The sequence below is a fragment of the Leuresthes tenuis genome, unplaced genomic scaffold (assembly GCF_036924035.1).
Source record: "Leuresthes tenuis unplaced genomic scaffold, fLeuTen1.0.hap1 SCAF_12, whole genome shotgun sequence".
NCBI classification, from domain to species: Eukaryota; Metazoa; Chordata; class Actinopteri; order Atheriniformes; family Atherinopsidae; genus Leuresthes; species Leuresthes tenuis.
In genome coordinates, this window is record NW_027325366.1 from 10,796,349 (window position 1) to 10,820,510 (window position 24,162).

At 41.8% G+C, this 24,162-nt stretch overlaps 3 non-coding genes across 3 annotated transcripts; 1 reads left to right on the forward strand and 2 right to left on the reverse strand.

Moving 5' to 3' along the window:
• Positions 1 to 10,503: 10,503 nt before the first annotated feature.
• LOC140265932 (U5 spliceosomal RNA) lies at positions 10,504 to 10,617 on the forward strand. Its single transcript, XR_011906612.1, has one exon. It is a non-coding gene; the product is annotated as a U5 spliceosomal RNA (small nuclear RNA).
• Positions 10,618 to 13,864: 3,247 nt separating this feature from the next.
• Positions 13,865 to 14,048, reverse strand: LOC140320577 (U2 spliceosomal RNA). Its single transcript, XR_011918412.1, has one exon. It is a non-coding gene; the product is annotated as a U2 spliceosomal RNA (small nuclear RNA).
• A 308-nt stretch (positions 14,049 to 14,356) lies between these two features.
• LOC140265904 (U5 spliceosomal RNA) lies at positions 14,357 to 14,470 on the reverse strand. Its single transcript, XR_011906587.1, has one exon. It is a non-coding gene; the product is annotated as a U5 spliceosomal RNA (small nuclear RNA).
• Positions 14,471 to 24,162: the final 9,692 nt, after the last annotated feature.

Below are 24,162 nucleotides of genomic sequence, written 5' to 3' on the forward strand. Positions count from 1 at the left end.
TCATGAGTTCTGCACGATTTCGGATTTTGCTATAAAATGAATTGCTTTGCTCAAACCAAGTTAAAACTGCTTTGTCCTTCCATATTCATCAATGTCTAGATCGACTTCAACAAAGAAAAACATTGGACTTTGCAGTAGAAGAAGTTGAAATCCATCTACACATTGATAAATATGAAGGACAAAGCAGTTCCCACTTGCCCATAAGAAAATAAGCTTATTCTCAGATTCCTGATCCTTCAGTGTTGCTCTTTCTTCTACTGCAAAATACAATGTTGTTCTTTGTTGAAGTCGATCTAGACATTGATAAATATGAAGGAAAAAGCAGTTTTAACTTGGTTTGAGTGAATGAATTCATTTTAGACATAAAATCCGAAATCGTGCAGAACTCATGAAAATAAGCTTATTCTCGGATTCCTAAAACTTTTGATTGGCTCTTTCTTTTACTGCAAAGTACAACGTTGTTTTTTTGTTTAAATCTATCGAGACATTGATAAATATGAAGGTAAAAGCCGTTTTAACATAGTTTGAGTGAAGGAATTGATTTTATAGATAAAATCCCAAATCATGCAGAACTCCTCAAAAGGGGCGTATGGCTTAATCACAAGTGTGGCTCGTTCTCATTCAGGGTAGTATGAGGAAGTTTATGCTTGAAATATATGTATAAATGGGTACATATGAAGGACAAAGCAGTGTTAACTTAGTTTGAGTGAAGGAATTCATTTTATACATAAAATCCCAAATCATGCAGAACTCCTCAAAAGGGAGGTATGGCTTAATCACAAGTGTGGCTCGTTCTCATTCAGGGTAATATGAGGAAGTTTATGCTTGAAATATATGTAGAAATGGGTACATATGAAGGACAAAGCAGTGTTAACTTAGTTTGCGTGAAGAAATTCATTTTATACATAAAATCCGAAATCGTGCAGAACTCATGAAAATAAGCTTATTCTCGGATTCCTAAAACTTTTGATTTGCACTTTCTTTTACTGCAAAGTACAACGTTGTTTTTTGTTGAAATCTATCTAGACATTGATAAATACCAGCCGAAACTCTGCTGCCGCTTTTGATAATTTATGGTTGGGCATTCTTACCTTTTCTTACCCGCTTTTTACAAATTATGATCTTACATTCACACCTACTTGCAGTCGAACACCTTCTCATCCACTTATGATCATGTGCGGTTGGGCTTTCGCACCTTTTCTTACCCATTTTTCAGTAATTATGGGTGGACATTCAGACCTTCTTGCACCTGAACACCTCTGCTCCCGCTTTTGATGGTGTATAGTCGGGCTTTCGAGCCTTTTCTTCCCCGATTTTTACAAATTATGGTTGGACATTCAGACCTTGCAGCCGAAAACCTCCGCTCCCTCTTTTGATCATACATTGTCGGGCATTCGCCCCTTGTCTTACACGGTTTTTACAAAATTTAGTCAGACATTCACACCTTGCAGCTGAACCACCTCCATTCCCTGTTTTGATCATGTGTGGTCTGGAAATACTACCTTTTCTTCCCCCGTTTGTGAGTAATTCTGGCTGGACATTCACACCTACTTGCAGCCGAAAAACCACCTCTCCCGCTTTTGATGATGTATTGTCCGGCATTCTAGTCTTTTCTATCACATTTTTCAGCAATTATGATCTGACATTCACACCTACTTGCAGTCGAACAGCTCTGCTCCCGCTTTTGATTATGTTCGGTTGGATATTCAAACCTTTTCTTAACTGCTTTTTACAAACTTTGGTCGGACGTTCACACCTTCTTGCAGCCGAACACCTAAGCTTCCGGTTTTGATAGTGTATATTCGGGCTTACGAACCTTTTCTTACCCGCTTTTTACAAACCATGGGTGGACTTTCACACCTTCTCTTAGCTGAACAACTCCGCTCCCTCTTTTGATTGTGTACAGTCGGGTATTTTAACCTTTTCTTACCCGCTTTTTACCAAATATGATCGGACATTCACACCGTCTTACAGCGGAACACCTCCGCTCCCTCTTTTGATGGTGTATGTTCGGGCATTTGAACCTTTTCTTACCCGCTTTTTACAAACCAGGGTCGGACTTTCACACCTTTTAGTAGCCGAACAACTCCGCTCCCGCTATTGATTGTGTACAGTCGGGTATTTTAACCTTTTCTTACCCGCTTTTTACCAACTATGGTCGGACATTCACACCGTCTTACAGCGGAACACCTCCTCTCCCGCTTATGATCATGTATGGTTTGATATTCGAAAATTTACTTTTTTGTTTTAAAGCAATTATTGATGGACATTCAAACCTTCTTTTTGATGGTGTATAGTCGGGCTTTCGAGCCTTTTCTTCCCGGTTTTTACAAACCATGGTCGGACTTTCACACCTTCTTGTAGCCGAACAACTCCGCTCCCGCTATTGATAGTGTACAGTCGGGTATTTTAACCTTTTCTTACCCGCTTTTTAACAACTATGGTCGGACATTCACACCGTCTTACAGCGGAACACCTCTTCTCCCGTTTTTGATGGTGTATAGTCGGGCATTCGAACCTTTTCTTACCCGCTTTTTACAAACTATGGTGGGACATTCACACCTTCTTGTAGCCGAACACATCCGCTCCCGCTATTGATTGTGTACAGTCGGGTATTTTAACCTTTTCTTACCTGCTTTTTACCAACTATGGTCGGACATTCACACCTTCGTACAGCGGAACACCTCCGCTCCCTCTTTTGATGGTGTATAGTCGGGTATTCAAACCTTTTCTTACCCGCTTTTTCCAAACTATGGTCGGCTATTCACAGCTTCCTCTCCACCATACTTGTATGGTTGGATATTCACACCCACTTGCATCCGAAGACCTCTGCCCCAAATTTTGTTGATATTTAGTCGGACATTCGCACCTTACCCGCTTTTGGCAAACTATGGCCTTCTTGCAGCCAAACACCTCTGATCTCGCTTTTGATGATGTAAGGTTGGGCATTCAGACCTTGCTTCACCTGCTTTTCACCAAATATAGTCGGACATTCACACCTTCTTGCAGCCGAACACTTCCGCTCCACCTTTTAGTGTTCTATCACACCTTTTTTTCACCGCATTTTATACATTATGGTCGGAAATTTTCAACCACTCTCATCCGAAGACCTCTCCTCCCGCTTTCTTTAATATATTTGAACTTTAGTCGGACATTCAAACCTTCTTGCAGCTGAACCACCTCCGCTCCCTGTTTTGATCATATATGGTCTGGCAATACTACCTTTTCTTACCCATTTGTGAGTAATTATGGCTGGACATTCACACCTACTTGCAGCCGAACACAACCTCTCTCGCTTTTGATGATGTATGGACCGGCATTTTTACCTTTTCTAACACATTTTTCAGCAATTATGGTCGGAGATTCACACCTACTCACAGCCGAACAACTCCGCTCCCGCATTTGATGATGTATAGTCGGGCATTCTCACCCTTTCTCATCAGCTTTTTGCAAATTATGATCTGACATTCACACCTACTTGCAGTCGAAAAGCTCTGCTCCCGCTTTTGATTATGTTTGGTTGGATATTCGAACCTTTTCTTAACTGCTTTTTACATATTTTGGTTGGACGTTCACACTTTCTTGTAGCCGAAAACTTCCACTCCTGCTTTTGATGATGTATGGTTGGGCATTCACACCTTTTTTTTGCCCATTTTTCAGGAATTATGGGTGGACATTCACACCTTGCAGCTGAACACCTCCTATTCCACTTATGATCATGTGCGGTTTGATTTTCGAAAAGTTTCTTTCATGTTTTCTAGCAATTATTGATGGACATGTAGACCTTCTTGCAGCTGAACACCTCCGCTCCCGCTTTTGATCATACATTGTCAGGCATTCGCACCTTGTCTTACCCACTTTTTACAAACTTTAGTCGAACAGTCACACCCACTTGCAGCCGAACACGACCTCTCTCGCTTTTGATGATGTATGGACCGGCATTCTTACCTTTTCTAACACATTTTTCAGCAATTATGGTCGGAGATTCACACCTACTCACAGCCGAACAACTCCGCTCCCGCATTTGATGGTGTATAGTCGGGCATTCTCACCCTTTCTCATCAGCTTTTTGCAAATTATGATCTGACATTCACACCTACTTGCAGTCGAACAGCTCTGCTCCCGCTTTTGATTATGTTTGGTTGGATATTCGAACCTTTTCTTAACTGCTTTTTACAAACTTTGGTTGGACGTTCACACCTTCTTGTAGCCGAACACATGCACTCCTGCTTTTGATGATGTATGGTTGGGCATTCGCACCTTTTTTTTACCCATTTTTCAGGTATTATGGGTGGACATTCACACTTTCTTGCAGCTGAACACCTCCTCTCCCACTTATGATCATGTGTGGTTTTATTTTCGAAAATTTTCTTTCATGTTTTCTAGCAATTATTGATGGACATTTAGACCTCCTTGCAGCTGAACACCACCTCTCCCGATTTTGATGATGTATAGACCGGCATTTTTACCTTTTCTAACACAATTTTCAGCAATTATGGTTGGAGATTCACACCTACTCACAGCCGAATAACTCCGCTACCGCATTTGATGGTGTATAGTCGGGCATTCTCACCCTTTCTCATCAGCTTTTTGCAAATTATGATCTGACATTCACACCTACTTCCAGTCGAACAGCTCTGCTCCCGCTTTTGATTATGTTTGGTTAGATATTCGAACCTTTTCTTAACTGCTTTTTACAAACTTTGGTCGGACGTTCACAATATCTTGCAGCCGAACACCTCCGCTTCCGCTTTTGATGGTGTATATTCGGGCATACGAACCTTTTCTTACCCGCTTTTTACAAACCAAGGTCGGACTTTCACACCTTCTCTTAGCTGAACAACTCCGCTCCCTCTTTTGATTGTGTACAGTCGGGTAATTTAACCTTTTCTTACCCGCTTTTTACCATCTATGGTCGGACATTCACACCGTCTTACAGCGGAACACCTCCGCTCCCTCTTTTGATGATGTATGGTTAGGCATTCGCACCTTTTCTTACCCATTTTTCAGTAATTATGGGTAGACATTCACACCTTCTTGCAGCTGAACACCTCCTCTCCCGCTTATGATCATGTGCAGTTTGATATTCGAAAATTTTCTTTCATGTTTTCTAGCAATTATTGATGGACATTCAGACCGTCTTGCAGCTGAACAGCTCTGCTCCCGCTTTTGATTATGTATGGTTGGATATTCGAACCTTTTCTTAACTGCTTTTTACAAACTTTGGTCGGACGTTCACAATATCTTGCAGCCGAACACCTCCGCTTCCGCTTTTGATGGTGTATATTCGGGCATTCGCACCTTTTCTTACCCGCTTTTTACAAACCATGGTCGGACTTTCACACCTTTTAGTAGCCGAACAACTCCGCTCCCGCTATTGATTGTGTACAGTCGGGTATTTGAACCTTTTCTTACCCGCTTTTTACCAACTATGGTTGGACATTCACACCTTCTTACAGCAGAACACCTCCGCTCCCTGTTTTGATTATGTATGGTTTGACATTGGCACCTTCTCTCACCCGCCTTTTACTATGGTCGGCCATTCACAGCTTCCTCTCCACCATACTTGTATGGTGGGATATTCACACCCACCTGCATCCGAAGACCTCCGCCCCCACTTTTGTTGATATTTAGTCGGTCATTCGCACCTTACCCGCTTTTGGCAAACTATGGCCTTCTTGCAGCCAAACACCTCTGATCTCGCTTTTGATGATGTAAGGTTGGGCATTCAGACCTTGCTTCACCTGCTTTTCACCAAATATAGTCGGACATTCACACCCACTTGCATCCGAAGACCTCCGCCCCAAATTTTGTTGATATTTAGTCGGACATTCGCACCTTACCCGCTTTTGGCAAACTATGGCCTTCTTGCAGCCAAACACCTCTGATCTCGCTTTTGATGATGTAAGGTTGGGCATTCAGACCTTGCTTCACCTGCTTTTCACCAAATATAGTCGGACATTCACACCTTCTTGCAGCCGAACACTTCCGCTCCACCTTTTAGTGTTCTATCACACCTTTTTTTCACCGCATTTTATACATTATGGTTGGAAATTTTCAACCACTCTCATCCGAAGACCTCTCCTCCCGCTTTTGTTAATATATTTGAACTTTAGTCGGACATTCAAACCTTCTTGCAGCTGAACCACCTCCGCTCCCTGTTTTGATCATATATGGTCTGGCAATACTACCTTTTCTTACCCGTTTGTGAGTAATTATGGCTGGACATTCACACCTACTTGCAGTCGAACACAACCTCTCTCGCTTTTGATGATGTATGGACCGGCATTCTTACCCTTTCTAACACATTTTTCAGCAATTATGGTCGGAGATTCACACCTACTCACAGCCGAACAACTCCGCTCCCGCATTTGATGGTGTATAGTCGGGCATTCTCACCCTTTCTCATCAGCTTTTTGCAAATTATGATCTGACATTCACACCTACTTGCAGTCGAACAGCTCTGCTCCCGCTTTTGATTATGTATGGTTGGATATTCGAACCTTTTCTTAACTGCTTTTTACAAACTTTGGTTGGACGTTCACACCTTCTTGTAGCCGAACACATGCACTCCTGCTTTTGATGATGTATGGTTGGGCATTTGCACCTTTTTTTTACCCATTTTTCAGGTATTATGGGTGGACATTCACACCTTCTTGCAGCTGAACACCTCCGCTCCCACTTATAATCATGTGTGGTTTGATTTTCGAAAATTTTCTTTCATGTTTTCTAGCAATTATTGATGGACATTCAGACCGTCTTGCAGCTGAACACCTCCGCTCCCACTTTTGATGGTGTATAGTCGGGCTTTCGAGCCTTTTCTTCCCCGGTTTTTACAAATTATGGTTGGACATTCAGACCTTCTTGCAGCCGAAAACCTCCACTCCCTCTTTTGATCATACATTGTCGGGCATTCGCACCTTTTCTTACCCGCTTTTTACAAACCATGGTCGGACTTTCACACCTTTTAGTAGCCGAACAACTCCGCTCCCGCTATTGATTGTGTACAGTCGGGTATTTTAACCTTTTCTTACCCGCTTTTTACCAACTATGGTTGGACATTCACACCTTCTTACAGCAGAACACCTCCGCTCCCGCTTTTGATTATGTTTGGTTAGATATTCGAACCTTTTCTTAACTGCTTTTTACAAACTTTGGTCGGACGTTCACAATATCTTGCAGCCGAACACCTCCGCTTCCGCTTTTGATGGTGTATATTCGGGCATACGAACCTTTTCTTACCCGCTTTTTACAAACCAAGGTCGGACTTTCACACCTTCTCTTAGCTGAACAACTCCGCTCCCTCTTTTGATTGTGTACAGTCGGGTAATTTAACCTTTTCTTACCCGCTTTGTACCATCTATGGTCGGACATTCACACCGTCTTACAGCGGAACACCTCCGCTCCCTCTTTTGATGATGTATGGTTAGGCATTCGCACCTTTTCTTACCCATTTTTCAGTAATTATGGGTAGACATTCACACCTTCTTGCAGCTGAACACCTCCTCTCCCGCTTATGATCATGTGCAGTTTGATATTCGAAAATTTTCTTTCATGTTTTCTAGCAATTATTGATGGACATTCAGACCGTCTTGCAGCTGAACACCTCCGCTCCCACTTTTGATGGTGTATAGTCGGGCTTTCGAGCCTTTTCTTCCCCGGTTTTTACAAATTATGGTTGGACATTCAGACCTTCTTGCAGCCGAAAACCTCCACTCCCTCTTTTGATCATACATTGTCGGGCATTCGCACCTTTTCTTACCCGCTTTTTACAAACCATGGTCGGACTTTCACACCTTTTAGTAGCCGAACAACTCCGCTCCCACTATTGATTGTGTACAGTCGGGTATTTTAACCTTTTCTTACCCGCTTTTTACCAACTATGGTTGGACATTCACACCTTCTTACAGAAGAACACCTCCGCTCCCTGTTTTGATTATGTATGGTTTGACATTCGCACCTTCTCTCACCCGCCTTTTACTATGGTCGGCCATTCACAGCTTCCTCTCCACCATACTTGTATGGTGGGATATTCACACCCACTTGCATCCGAAGACCTCCGCCCCCACTTTTGTTGATATTTAGTCGGTCATTCGCACCTTACCCGCTTTTGGCAAACTATGGCCTTCTTGCAGCCAAACACCTCTGATCTCACTTTTGATGATGTAAGGTTGGGCATTCAGACCTTGCTTCACCTGCTTTTCACCAAATATAGTCGGACATTCACACCTTCTTGCAGCCGAACACTTCCGCTTTTAGTGTTCTATGAGGCATTCACATATTTTTTTTCACCGTATTTTATAGATTATGGTTGGAAATTCTCACCCACTCTCATCCGAAGACCTCTCCTCCCGCTTTTGTTAATATATAGTCGGGCATTCGAACCTTTTCTTACCCGCTTTTTACAAACATTCACACCTACTTGCAGCTGAATACTTCCGCTCCACCTTTTAGGTATGTATGGTTGGCATTTGCACCTCTTTTTGTACTGATTGCTGAAGATTAAGTTGTTCTTTCTCAAATTACAAATTTTTTTTAATTGTTGAAACTTGATTTGAAGTGGATAAATAAGGAGGACAAACAGTTTTAAGTCAGGCTGATAGAAGGAATTAATTTTATAGCAAAATCTGTATTTCGTCATATGTCGAGAGATGCTTATTGCTGAAGAAGTTCTTTCTCATTCTACAAAGTACAACGTTGTTTATCGTTGAAACTTGATTAGACATGAATAAATATGAAGGACAAAGCAGTCTTAACTTGGTTGGAGTTAATGAATTCGTTTTATAGGAGAATCCGAATTCGTGCATAACTCATAAAATAGAGCTTATTTTCGGATTCCTGAAGAATGAGTCTGGTTCTTTCTCATAATACAAAGTTTGTTGTTTATTGTTGAAACTTCATCAGAAGTGAAGAAATAAATGAATGCCTATCAACAAATGTGGGATCTAAACTCTAGTGCTTCCTCTAAAATAATTTCCTTTCTCAATTTAGAAATGTGTGTGTGTAAGTCACAACACCCGTGACACCAAAACGGCTTTCTTTTCTCTACACTCTGCACTATGAGCACACACACCAAATCAGAAAGGCTTTTTTCTCTCTTTTCTACATTATGGACTGTGGAGACACAAAACCGCTCTCTCTCTTTTTTTTTTTTTATCGTGTGCCAGGGCGTTGTCTCACGTATTAGATTATGCTTAAGATACGAATGGGTTTATCAGTCACATCAGAATCCATACATACTGATCCTCCCGTAATAAAATGGTCGGATCTTATCAAACACACTTTGTTTCTTGTGACAATCAAGTCAGCGAAACAGCGTATACACGTCAAGACACTGAATCAAGTTTGCCACAAGAACTCATAAGTTTGGCAGTATTGCTCTGCCGTCAGCAATCATACACCCATTTTATTTTCGTGAGACATGTGCAAGCACCTGTTCATCTACTGTTCTATCACTATGAATTAGTGATCTATTATCAATAAGAATACTTCTACAACTACTATCAAAGTATGTCCGGACTTCTTATGTTGTCAGTTGCTATATATGAATAAGTGGGTAGCTACTGACAAGCATTAAGCATGTCACACAGCCCAAACATATAACATTTCAGGACACACCACACAGTTAACAACCACAGTGAAGCGTGTCAAAGCCCAAACATGTAACATTCAAAATGACACTTACACAACACATTCAAATCAAACAGTCAGACAACATACAAGAACATATACCCCAGCCGGCATTGCTCCCTGCCTATTTTCGTACAGCACACTATGTGTGCGCACACCTTTATTCACAAACTCTTCAACTTATACTCTTTTACCGAAGCTGCTACAGCTCGATTGGCCGAATACCCTTTGATCTTATTTCGGTGAATTTGATATCTGCCTTACATATAACAGATTAGCGGTTTAGCAGTTTTAATTTAGTTTGAGTGAAGGAATTCATTTTATAGCAAAATCCGAAATCGTGAAGAACTCATGAAAGTAAGCTTATTCTCGGATTCCTGAAACTTTAGATTTGCTCTTTCTTTTACTGCAAAGTACAACGTTGTTTTTTTTTTAAAAATCTTTCTAGACATGGTAAATATTAAGGACAAATCAGTTTTCACATAGTTTGAGTGAAGGAATTCATTTTATAGATAAAATCCCAAGAGTCTGCTTAGAAAAGAGAGTGAATGCGAAGTAGACTTTAACACGGCTATGGGAGCGAGCCGAGTGTGGGCTAACCGGGAGAATTGCTTGAAAGAAACGCGACACCGAATGAGCGATCAGAACAAAGCCTCAATACGGGATTCTCGTGGTGTTTTTGTTGCTGCCTTGTCTTTTGCACGGAGTAAAAGACAAGGCAGCCATCGAATAGGGCCCGATTGTTCCTAGTTGGTCAGCCGAGGAGCAAGGGGGGGGGGGGGGGAGCAAGCGTCTCAACCAAGCAAAGCTCACCATGGGGAAGGTGGCTATGCCAACTAGCCTGATGCCCTGCTCCCGCAGTGACGGATAATCGTACTCTGGTTTCTCTTCATAACGTACAAGTCTTTCGCCTTTTACTAAAGATTTCTGTGGAGAGCAGCACTAATGAGTTGTTTCTATTTTTGGCAGGCTTTACCTTTGCGGGTGAAGCCCTTTCTGTCTGTGCAAAAGAAATCTTCTTACTGTGCAGAGTGACTTCTCTGAGTAGAGTCGCCTTACTTGTTGCGACTGTGCCGATGTTCGAAGCTGGAGTGCAAAGTTGTTGCTTGAATGGTGCTTGCTGCAGCGTGCGGGAGTGCAAAGTTATACCATTTAAAAGGGCTGAAGAGTGCTCAGTGCAGCGGGTGGGCGACACTCTGGCCACCTTGAAAACCGAGGTTACATCCACTACCAGGGGCAGCCCAAGTTCTGCCGCAAGTGTGGTGAGCATGGGCACCTGGTTGAGGCTTGTACCAAGGTGTTATGTGGGAAGAGCAGAGAAATTGGGCAAACTTTTGGAGAGTGTCCAAATGGCAGGAAATGTAATCTCTGTGGAGAATTAAATCACCTCTTCAGAGATTGCCCTAAATCTTTTGCCAACAAATTAAAGACGGTAAAGCCACAGTCAAGCCAACAAAGAGAAGGACCAAAGGTGGCAGTTGGTGAACAAAGTGAAGAGGTTGACCCAATAAATTCAAACTTCCCGCCAAAAGCTTGGATTGGAAGTGAGGAGCAAAAAGGGGAGGGGCCTGTAGAGGCCTCACCACTCAGTGTTGAAGTCTGTGAGAATTCACAGGCAGAGGGTGGAGCTACGCTAAATGAGGAGGAAGAGCAGACAGGTGAGTCTAGTGAAGATACTCACCTCCCCGAAGGTCAACAGCCGAAGAGGACGGCATCTGAGCCTCTGATTCCCCAGTGGTATCAGAGAAGAGGGGAAGGGTTAGGTCCCTTTCAGACAGTTCTTCAGTGGAAGAACCTAGAGTCTTCCCCTCCGACTCACCAAATGAGGTCTCCTTTCTAACTTCAGCTCTGCAATCAACCCCCAGGGACTCAAAGTTAAATGCAACATTGCGTCAGAGGCCAACACCGAGAGTCCGAAAAGGAAATATAGATCACCCTACTCACTTTTCACCTAAAGAAATGAAGGAAGAGCTAGTTTCCCAAGAAATAACCTGTGTGTAATTTGTTTTGATAACTTAGAAAAACGAAAATGACATACCTACTTTCCTTTATGCTTTTAATGGTTCTCACCTTCTCAACACTAAATGTGAGAAGTGTGAAATCAAAGACAAGAGCCCAGAGTATTTTATCCTTCTTAGACTCCATAAAATCAGATGTGTTTTTAATACAAGAATGTGGACTACCTTTTTTAAAAAACCATAGACAATGGGAGGAAATGTGGCCCCATTTATCGATATGGAGTGGCTCAAATCAAAATAAAAATGATGGTGTGGCCATTCTAATTAAAAATCCGCATGTTCTGGTGAAAGGTAGCACGGTGGTGAGAGACGGACGGGCACTTTTAGCACACTTGAATTTTATGGGGCAAGACTTTAACCTCTTAAATATTTATGGTTTCAATGGAAAAAATGAAAGGTATGACCTTTTAGAAGATATACAGCTTTACATGCTAGGGCAAGTACCTTTAGTTGTAGGAGGGGATTTTAACTGTATCTTGAGCAGGAAAGATAGAAAAAGAGCAGGGGTAGATTTTAAAGTGGATAAGACTTCGATTTTACTTCAGGGCATATGCAGGGATTTTAAGCTTACTGACTGTTTTAAAACCATGCATCCCAGAGAGGAGGGCTTCACCTGGTTTAGTCATGATGGCACCAGAGCCTCTCGCATTGATTATTTCTTTACTAGAGATTGCCCACCCACTGATGTTAGATTAACCCCTGTTTTCTTTTCAGACCACCTTATGCTCTCCTGCACCCTTTCACCCCCTTCTGGTGTGACGGTAGGAAGTGGTCTGTGGAAACTCAACTGTTCCCTGTTGGAGGATGAAATCATAGTCAGTCAGTACAGGGAATGTTATAAAGAGTGGCAGACCCTTCAAGACCTCTACAAAACACATGCACAATGGTGGGAAATGGTGAAGGAAATGACCCAGACTTTTTTTAAACAGCAAGGTAAACATAAAAAAAGGAAAGAGAATAGATGTATGATGGGACTACATAAACGCTTACAGCGCTACTTTAAACTAAATCAGTGTGGCATAGACTTTAAAGAAGAAATCAAAGATGTCAAAAAGGAAATGTCAGTTTTAGCAGAAATAAAGAGTAAAGGAATTTTTGTAAGAAGCAGGGAGCAGGAAATTGAGGAAGGTGAAAAAGAAAGAAAGTTATAAATAAAAAGGAGTGTATTCAAAATCTAAAAAGAGAAGATGGGTTTTTAACAAAATCCACACAAGAGATGATTGAAACTGTACATACCTTTTTTAGTAACATGTACAAAGAGAAACCAGTGCACTTGGAAACATCGGCAGAAATCTTAAAATTCGTTGACAAAACCGTAAAAGAGAATGCACACTTGACACAGAATTTTACTGCTTTAGAGTTAAAAAAATGCCTAACAGGTTTTAAGAGAAGTCGAGCTCCGGGTTTAGACGGGCTTCCTGCAGAATTCTATCTGACCTATTGGGACCTTTTATCATCAGACATTTTAGATGTTTTTAAAGATTTTGAAAAACTCGACCGACTGCCTGACAGTTTTAGAGTGGGAATAGTGACTCTACTTTATAAAAAAAATGATAAGACTGACCTAAAGAATTGGAGGCCCATCACACTTTTAAACTTTGACTGTAAACTTTTTAGCAAGGTTTTAGCGACACGGATGTCCTCTGTTTTAGAGGAGGTAATTCACCCAGACCAAGCTTGTGCCATCTCAGGGAGACAACTCACCGACAGCCTCGTACTGATTCGAGACATCATTGATTACGCTAGAGACAGAAACACCCGGCTTGTCATCTTAAATTTAGACTTTGAAAAAGCATTTGATCGGGTCTCGCATCAATATCTCTTTCAGGTGTTGCAGCCATCGAAAAGGGCCCGATTGTTCCTACTTGGTGAGCTTTGCTTGGTTGAGACGCTTGCCCCCCCCCCCCCCTGCTCCTCGGCTGACCAAGTAGAAACAATCTATTCGATGGCTGCCTTGTCTTTTACTCTGTGCAAAAGACAAGGCAGCCACAAACACCACGGGAACACCGTATTGAGGCTTTGTTCTGACCACTCATTCGGTGTCGCGTTTCTTTCAAGCAATTCTCCCGGTTAGCCCGCACTCGGCTCGCTCCCAGAGCCGTGTTAAAGTCCACTTCGCATTCACTCTCTTTTCTCAGCAGATTAAAAGAAAGTTTCATCTTGGGCTCCCTGAAACTTCCATCCTGCACCGCTGTTTGCTTTTTCACAAGAGCAGAGGAGAGCGCACCGTTCCCAGCGGCACTGCAGTACCGGGTCGAGGCTTGGAGTGAACGGAGCAAGCTTCTTTTTCAACTCCTATTCTTAAAAATCCATTTAATATGTTGTCCTCGTATAGAGGACATATTAAACTGATAAGAACAGATACTACACTTGATCTTAGCCAAAAGGCCGAGAAGCGATAACTGTCCACTGTTTCAGGTCCGAGGGCCCTTGCTGGCACAATGCGCACTTGTAGCAGTGTTCTTTTTATGGCCATAGGTGGCCAGAGTGTCACGTTGCACCTCCGCCCACCCGCTGCACTGAGCACTCTTCAGCCCTTTTAAATGGTATAACTTTGCACTCCCGCATGCTCCAGCAAGCACCATTCAAGCAGCAACTTTGCACTCCAGCTTCGAACATCGGCACAGTCGCAACAAGTAAGGCGACTCTACTCAGAGAAGTCACTCTGCAAAGTAGCAAGATTTCTTTTGCACAGACAGAAAGGGCTTCACCCGCAAAGGTAAAGCCTGCCAATAATAGAAACAACTCATTAGTGCTGCTCTCCACGGAAGTCTTTAGTAAAAGGCGAAAGACTTGTATGTTATGAAGAGAAACCAGAGTACGATTATCCGTCACTGCGGGAGCAGGGCATCAGGCTAGTTGGTATAGCCACCTTCCCCATGGTGAGCTTTGCTTGGTTGAGACGCTTGCCCCCCCCCCCCCCCCGCCCCCCCCTTGCTCCTCGGCTGACCAAGTAGGAACAATCGGGCCCTATTCGATGGCTGCCTTGTCTTTTACTCTATGCAAAAGACAAGGCAGCAACAAAAACACCACGAGAATCCCGTATTGAGGCTTTGTTCAGACCGCTCATTTGGTGTCGCGTTTCTTTCAAGCAATTCTCCCGGTTAGCCGACACTCGGCTCGCTCCCATAGCCGCGTTAAAGTCTACTTCGCATTCACTCTCTTTTCTCAGCAGACTCTTGGGATTTTATCTATAAAATGAATTCCTTCACTCAAACTATGTTAAAACTGCTTTGTCGTTCATATTTACCATGTCTAGAAAGATTTAAACAAAAAAAACAACGTTGTACTTTGCAGTAAAAGAAAGAGCAAATCTAAAGTTTCAGGAATCCGAGAATAAGCTTACTTTCATGAGTGCTTCACGATTTCGGATTTTGCTATAAAATGAATTCCTTCACTCAAACTAAATTAAAACTGCTAAACCGCTAATCTGTTACATGTAAGGCAGATGTCAAATTCACAGAAATAGGATCTAAGGCTATTCGGCCAATCGAGCTGTAGCAGCTTCGGTAAAAGAGTATAAGTTGAAGAGTTTGTGAATAAAGGTGTGCGCACACATAGTGAGCTGTAGGAAAATAGGCAGGGAGCAATGCCGGCTGGGGTATATGTTCTTGTATGTTGTCTGACTGTTTGATTTGAATGTGTTGTGTAAGTGTCCTGAAATGTTATATGTTTGGGCTGTGTGACATGCTTAATGCTTGTCAGTAGCTACCCACTTATTCATATATAGCAACTGACAACATAAGAAGTCTGGACATACTTTGATAGTAGTTGTAGAAGTATCCTTATTGATAATAGATAAACTAATTCATAGTGATAGAACAGTAGATGAACAGGTGCCTGCACGTCTCACGAAAATAAAATGGGTGTATGATTGCTGACGGCAGAGCAATACTGCCAAACTTATGAGTTCTTGTGGCAAACTTGATTCAGTGTCTTGACGTGTATACGCTGTTTCGCTGACTTGATTGTCACAAGAAACAAAGTGTGTTTGATAAGATCCGACCATTTTATTACGGGAGGATCAGTATGTATGGATTCTGATGTGACTGATAAACCCATTCGTATCTTAAGCATAATCTAATACGTGAGACAACGCCCTGGCACACAATCAAAAAAAAAAAGAGAGAGCGGTTTTGTGTCCCCACAGTCCATAATGTAGAAAAGAGAGAAAAAAGCCTTTCTGATTTGGTGTGTGTGCTCATAGTGCAGAGTGTAGAGAAAAGAGAGAAAAGAAAGCCGTTTTGGTGTCACGGGTGTTGTGACTTACACACACACATTTCTGAATTGAGAAAAGAAATTATTTTAGAGGAAGCAGTAGAGTTTAGATCCCACATTTGTTGATAGGCATTCATTTATTTCTTCACTTCTGATGAAGTTTCAACAATAAACAACAAACTTTGTATTATGAGAAAGAACCAGACTCATTCTTCAGGAATCCGAAAATAAGCTCTATTTTATGAGTTATGCACGAATTCGGATTCTCCTATAAAACGAATTCATTAACTCCAACCAAGTTAAGACTGCTTTGTCCTTCATATTTATTCATGTCTAATCAAGTTTCAACGATAAACAACGTTGTACTTTGTAGAATGAGAAAGAACTTCTTCAGCAATAAGCATCTCTCGACATATGACGAAATACAGATTTTGCTATAAAATTAATTCCTTCTATCAGCCTGACTTAAAACTGTTTGTCCTCCTTATTTATCCACTTCAAATCAAGTTTCAACAATTAAAAAAAATTTGTAGTTTGAGAAAGAACAACTTAATCTTCAGCAATCAGTATAAAAAGAGGTGCAAATGCCAACCATACATACCTAAAAGGTGGAGCGGAAGTATTCAGCTGCAAGTAGGTGTGAATGTTCGACCATAATTTGTAAAAAACGGGTAAGAAAATGTTCGAATGCCCGACTATATATTAACAAAAGCGGGAGGAGAGGTCTTCGGATGAGAGTGGGTGAGAATTTCCAACCATAATCTATAAAATGCGGTGAAAAAAAAGGTGTGAATACCCCATAGAACACTAAAAGGTGGAGCAGAAGTTTTCGGCTGCAAGAAGGTGTGACTGTTCGACTATATTTGGTGAAAAGCAGGTGAAGCAAGTTCTGAATGCCCAACCTTACATCATCAAAAACGAGATCAGAGGTGTTTGGCTGCAAGAAGGCCATAGTTTGCTAAAAGCGGGTAAGCTACGAATGACCGACTAAATATCAACAAAAGTGGGGGCGGAGGTCTTTCGGATGCAAGTGGGTGTGAATATCCCACCATACAAGTATGGTGGAGAGGAAGCTGTGAATGGCCGACCATAGTAAAAAGCGGGTGAGAAAAGGTGCGAATGTCCAATCATACATGATCAAAACAGGGAGCGGAGGTGTTTGGCTGCGACAAGGTGTGTATGTCCACCCATAATTAATGAAAAGCGGGCAACAAGTAGGTTTGAATACCCATCATCAAAAGCAGGAGTGGATGTATTCGGCTACAAGAAGGTTTGAATGTCTGACCATAGTTTGTAAAAAGCGGGTAAGAAAAGGTTCGAGTGCCCGAAAATACACCATCAAAAGAGGGAGCGGAGGTGTTCCGCTGTAAGACGGTGTGAATGTCCAACAATAGTTGGTAAAAAGCGGGTAAGAAAAGGTTAAAATACCCGACTGTACACAATCAATAGCGGGAGCGGAGTTGTTCGGCTACAAGAAGGTGTGAAAGTCCGACCATAGTTTGTAAAAAGCGGGTAAGAAAAGGTGCGAATGCCCGACAATGTATGATCAAAAGAGGGAGTGGAGGTTTTCGGCTGCAAGAAGGTCTGAATGTCCAACCATAATTTGTAAAAACCGGGGAAGAAAAGGCTCGAAAGCCCGACTATACACCATCAAAAGTGGGAGCGGAGGTGTTCAGCTTCAAGACGGTCTGAATGTCCATCAATAACTGCTAGAAAACATGAAAGAAAATTTTCGAATATCAAACTGCACATGATCATAAGCAGGAGAGGAGGTGTTCAGCTGCAAGAAGGTGTGAATGTCTACCCATAATTACTGAAAAATGGGTAAGAAAAGGTGCGAATGCCTAACCATACATCATCAAAAGAGGGAGCGGAGGTGTTCCGCTGTAAGACGGTGTGAATGTCCGACCATAGATGGTAAAAAGCGGGTAAGAAAAGGTTAAATTACCCGACTGTACACAATCAAAAGAGGGAGCGGAGTTGTTCAGCTAAGAGAAGGTGTGAAAGTCCGACCTTGGTTTGTAAAAAGCGGGTAAGAAAAGGTTCGTATGCCCGAATATACACGATCAAAAGTGGAAGCGGAGGTGTTCGGCTGCAAGATATTGTGAACGTCCGACGAAAGTTTGTAAAAAGCAGTTAAGAAAAGGTTAGAATATCTAACCAAACATAAGAATGAGTCTTTTCCGCTGTAGAATGCCCGACTATAGACCATCAAATGCGGGAGCGGAGGTGTTCGGCTCTGAGTAGGTGTGAATGTCCGACCATAATTGCTGAAGAATGTGTTAGAAAAGGTAAGAATGCTGGACCATACATCATCAAAAGCGGTAGAGGTGGTGTTCGGCTGCAAAAAGGTGTGACTGTTCGACTAAAGTTTGTAAAAAGTGGGTAAGACAAGGTGCGAATGCCTGACAATGTATGATCAAAAGCGGGAGCGGAGGTGTTCAGCTGCAAGAAGGTCTACATGTCCATCAATAATTGCTAGAAAACTTGAAAGAAACTTTTCGAAAATCAAACCGCACATGATCATAAGTGGGATAGGAGGTGTTCAGCTGCAAGGTGTGAATGTCCACCCATAATTCCTGAAAAATGGGCAAAAAAAAGGTGTGAATGCCCAACCATACATCATCAAAAGCAGGAGTGGAAGTGTTCGGCTACAAGAAGGTGTGAACGTCCAACCAAAATATGTAAAAAGAAGTTAAGAAAAGGTTCGAATATCCAACCAAACATAATCAAAAGCGGGAGCAGAGCTGTTCAACGGCAAGTAGGTGTGAATGTCAGATCATAATTTGCAAAAAGCTGATGAGAAAGGGTGAGAATGCCCGACTATACATCATCAAATGCGGGAGCGGAGTTGTTCGGCTGTGAGTAGGTGTGAATCTCCGACCATAATTGCTGAAAAATGTGTTAGAAAAGGTAAAAATGCCGGTCCATACATCATCAAAAGCGAGAGAGGTTGTGTTCGGCTGCAAGTAGGTGTGAATGTCCAGCCATAATTACTCACAAACGGGTAAGAAAAGGTAGTATTGCAGGACCATATATGATCAAAACAGGGAGCGGAGGTGGTTCAGCTGCAAGAAGGTGTGAATGTCTACACATAATTACTGAAAAATGGGTAAGAAAAGGTGCGAATGCCTAACCATACATCCTCAAAAGAGGGAGCTGAGGTGTTCCGCTGTAAGACGGTGTGAATGTCCGACCATAGATGATAAAAAGCGGGTAAGAAAAGGTTAAATTACCCGACTGTACACAATCAAAAGAGGGAGCGGAGTTGTTCAGCTAAGAGAAGGTGTGAAAGTCCGACCTTGGTTTGTAAAAAGCGGGTAAGAAAAGGTTCGTATGCCTGAATATACACCATCAAAAGCGGAAGCGGAGGTGTTCGGCTGCAAGATATTGTGAACGTCCGACCAAAGTTTGTAAAAAGCAGTTAAGAAAAGGTTTGAATATCTAACCAAACATAATCAAAAGCGGGAGCAGAGCTGTTCGACTGGAAGTAGGTGTGAATGTCAGATCATAATTTGCAAAAAGGTGATGAGAAAGGGTGAGAATGCCCGACTATACACCATCAAATGCGGTAGCGGAGTTGTTCGGCTGTGAGTAGGTGTGAATCTCCAACCATAATTGCTGAAAAATGTGTTAGAAAAGGTAAAAATGCCGGTCCATACATAATCAAAATCGGGAGAGGTGGTGTTCAGCTGCAAGAAGGTCTAAATGTCCATCAATAATTGCTAGAAAACATGAAAGAAAATTTTCGAAAATCAAACCACACATGATCATAAGTGGGAGAGGAGGTGTTCAGCTGCAAGAAGGTGTGAATGTCCACCAATAATACCTGAAAAATGGGTAAAAAAAAGGTGCGAATGCCCAACCATACATGATCAAAAGCAGGAGTGCATGTGTTCGGCTACAAGAAGGTGTGAACGTCCAACCAAAGTTTGTAAAAAGCAGTTAAGAAAAGGTTCGAATATCCAACCATACATAATCAAAAGCGGGAGCAGAGCTGTTCGACTGAGAGTAGGTGTGAATGTCAGATCATAATTTGCAAAAAGCTGATGAGAAAGGGTGAGAATGCCCGACTATACACCATCAAATGCGGTAGCGGAGTTGTTCGGCTGTGAGTAGGTGTGAATCTCCAACCATAATTTCTGAAAAATGTGTTAGAAAAGGTAAAAATGCCGGTCCATACATAATCAAAATCGGGAGGGGTGGTGTTGAGCTGCAAGAAGGTCTAAATGTCCATCAATAATTGCTAGAAAACATGAAAGAAAATTTTCGAAAATCAAACCATACATGATCATAAGTGGGAGAGGAGGTGTTCAGCTGCAAGAAGGTATGAATGTCCACCCATAATACCTGAAAAATGGGTAAAAAAAAGGTGCGAATGCCCAACCATACATCATCAAAAGCAGGAGTGCATGTGTTCGGCTACAAGAAGGTGTGAACGTCCAACCAAAGTTTGTAAAAAGCAGTTAAGAAAAGGTTCGAATATCCAACCATACATAATCAAAAGCGGGAGCAGAGCTGTTCGACTGCAAGTAGGTGTGAATGTCAGATCATAATTTGCAAAAAGCTGATGAGAAAGGGTGAGAATGCCCGACTATACACCATCAAATGCGGGAGCGGAGTTGTTCGGCTGTGAGTAGGTGTGAATCTCCGACCACAATTGCTGAAAAATGTGTTAGAAAAGGTAAGAATGCCGGTCCATACATCATCAAAAGCGAGAGAGGTTGTGTTCGGCTGCAAGTAGGTGTGAATGTCCAGCCATAATTACTCACAAACGGGTAAGAAAAGGTAGTATTGCCAGACCATATATGATCAAAACAGGGAGCGGAGGTGGTTCAGCTGCAAGAAGGTTTGAATGTCCGACTAAAGTTCAAATATATTAACAAAAGCGGGAGGAGAGGTCTTCGGATGAGAGTGGTTGAAAATTTCCAAACATAATGTATAAAATGCGGTGAAAAAAAGGTGTGATAGAACACTAAAAGGTAGAGCGGAAGTGTTCGGCTGCAAGAAGGTGTGAATGTCCGACTATATTTGGTGAAAAGCAGGTGAAGCAAGGTCTGAATGCCCAACCTTACATCATCAAAAGCGAGATCAGAGGTGTTTGGCTGCAAGAAGGCCATAGCTTGCCAAAAGCGGGTAAGGTGCGAATGACCGACTAAATATCAACAAAAGTGGGGCGGAGGTCTTCGGATGCAGGTGGGTGTGAATATCCCACCATACAAGTATGGTGGAGAGGAAGCTGTGAATGGCCGACCATAGTAAAAGGCGGGTGAGAGAAGGTGCGAATGTCAAACCATACATAATCAAAACAGGGAGCGGAGGTGTTCTGCTGTAAGAAGGTGTGAATGTCCAACCATAGTTGGTAAAAAGCGGGTAAGAAAAGGTTAAAATACCCGACTGTACACAATCAATAGCGGGAGTGGAGTTGTTCGGCTACTAAAAGGTGTGAAAGTCCGACCATGGTTTGTAAAAAGCGGGTAAGAAAAGGTGCGAATGCCCGACAATGTATGATCAAAAGAGGGAGTGGAGGTTTTCGGCTGCAAGAAGGTCTGAATGTCCAACCATAATTTGTAAAAACCGGGGAAGAAAAGGCTCGAAAGCCCGACTATACACCATCAAAAGCGGGAGCGGAGGTGTTCAGCTGCAAGAAGGTGTGAAAGTCCGACCATGGTTTGTAAAAAGCAGTTAAGAAAAGGTTCGAATATCCAACCAAACATAATCAAAAGCGGGAGCAGAGCTGTTCGACTGCAAGTAGGTGTGAATGTCCAGCCATAATTACTCACAAACGGGGGAAGAAAAGGTAGTATTGCCAGACCATACATGATCAAAACAGGGAGCGGAGGTTCAGCTGCAAGGTGTGAATGTCTGACTATAGTTTGTAAAAAGCGGGTAAGACAAGGTGCGAATGCCCAACAATGTATGATCAAAAGAGAGAGTGGAGGTGTTCGGCTGCAAGGTCTGAATGTCCAACCATAATTTGTAAAAACCGGGTAAGAAAAGGATCGAAAGCCCGACTATACATCATCAAAAGCGGGAGCGGAGGTGTTCAGCTGCAAGAAGGTGTGAATGTTCGACTAAAGTTTGTAAAAAGCTGGTAAGACAAGGAGCGATGTCCCGACATTTTATGATCAAAAGCGGGAGCGGAGGTGTCCAGCTGTGAGTAGGTGTGAATGTCCGACCATAATTGCTGAAAAATGTGTTAGAAAAGTTAAGAATACTGGACCATACATCATCAAAAGCGGGAGAGGTGGTGTTCGGCTGCAAGAAGGTGTGAAAGTCCGACAATGGTTTGTAAAAAGCGGGTAAAAAAAGGTTCGAATGCCCGAATATAGATCATCAAAAGCGGAAGCGGAGGTGTTCGGATGCAAGAAGGTGTGAACGTCCGACCAAAGTTTGTAAAAAGCAGTGAAAAGCGAGAAAAAGCATTTCGTGAGTTCTGCATGATTTGGGATTTTGCTTATAAAATGCATTACTTCACTCAAACTATGTTAAAACTGATTTGTCCTTCATATTTACCATGTCTAGAAATATTTAAACAAAAAACAACGTTGTACTTTGCAGTAAAAGAAATTGCAAATCTATAGTTTCAGGAATCCGAGTATAAGCCTGCTTTCATGAGTTCTGCACGATTTCGGATTTTGCTATAAAATGAATTGCTTTGCTCAAACCAAGTTAAAACTGCTTTGTCCTTCCATATTCATCAATGTCTAGATCGACTTCAACAAAGAAAAACATTGGACTTTGCAGTAGAAGAAGTTGAAATCCATCTACACATTGATAAATATGAAGGACAAAGCAGTTCCCACTTGCCCATAAGAAAATAAGCTTATTCTCGGATTCCTGATCCTTCAGTTTTGCTCTTTCTTCTACTGCAAAATACAATGTTGTTCTTTGTTGAAGTCGATCTAGACATTGATAAATATGAATGAAAAAGCAGTTTTAACTTGGTTTGAGTGAATGAATTCATTTTATACATAAAATCCGAAATCGTGCAGAACTCATGAAAATAAGCTTATTCTCGGATTCCTAAAACTTCTGATTGGCTCTTTCTTTTACTGCAAAGTACAACGTTGTTTTTTTTGTTTAAATCTATCGAGACATTGATAAATATGAAGGTAAAAGCCTTTTTAACATAGTTTGAGTGAAGGAATTGATTTTATAGATAAAATCCCAAATCATGCAGAACTCCTCAAAAGGGGCGTATGGCTTAATCACAAGTGTGGTTCTTTCTCATTCAGGGTAGTATGAGGAAGTTTATGCTTGAAATATATGTAGAAATGGGTACATATGATGGAAAAAGCAGTGTTAACTTAGTTTGAGTGAAGGAATTCATTTTATACATAAAATCCCAAATCATGCAGAACGTATGAAAATAAGCTTATTCTCGGATTCCTGATCCTTCAGTTTTGCTCTTTCTTCTACTGCAAAATACAATGTTGTTCTTTGTTGAAGTCGATCTAGACATTGATAAATATGAAGGAAAAAGCAGTTTTAACTTGGTTTGAGTGAATGAATTCATTTTATACATAAAATCCGAAATCGTGCAGAACTCATGAAAATAAGCTTATTCTCGGATTCCTAAAACTTTTGATTTGCACTTTCTTTTACTGCAAAGTACAACGTTGTTTTTTGTTGAAATCTATCTAGACATTGATAAATACCAGCCGAAACTCTGCTGCCGCTTTTGATAATTTATGGTTGGGCATTCTTACCTTTTCTTACCCACTTTTTACAAATTATGATCTTACATTCACACCTACTTGCAGTCGAACACCTTCTCATCCACTTATGATCATGTGCGGTTGGGCTTTCGCACCTTTTCTTACCCATTTTTCAGTAATTATGGGTGGACATTCAGACCTTCTTGCAGCCGAAAACCTCCGCTCCTCTTTTGATCATATATGGTCTGGCAATAGTACCTTTTCTTACTCGTTTGTGAGTAATTATGGCTGGACATTCACACCTTCTTGCAGCCGAACACAACCTCTCCCGCTTTTGATGATATATGGTCCGGCATTCTTACCTTTTCTAACACATTTTTTAGGCAATTATGGTCGGACATTCACACCTACTCACAGACGAACACCTCCGCTCCCACATTTGATAGTGTATAGTCGGGCATTCTCACCCTTTCTCATCAGCTTTTTGCAAATTATGATCTGATATTCACACCTACTTGCAGTCGAACAGCTCTGCTCCCGCTTTTGATTATGTTTGGTTGGATATTCGAACATTTTCTTAATGCTTTTTACAAACTTTGGTCGGACGTTCACACCGTCTTGCAGCCGAACACCTC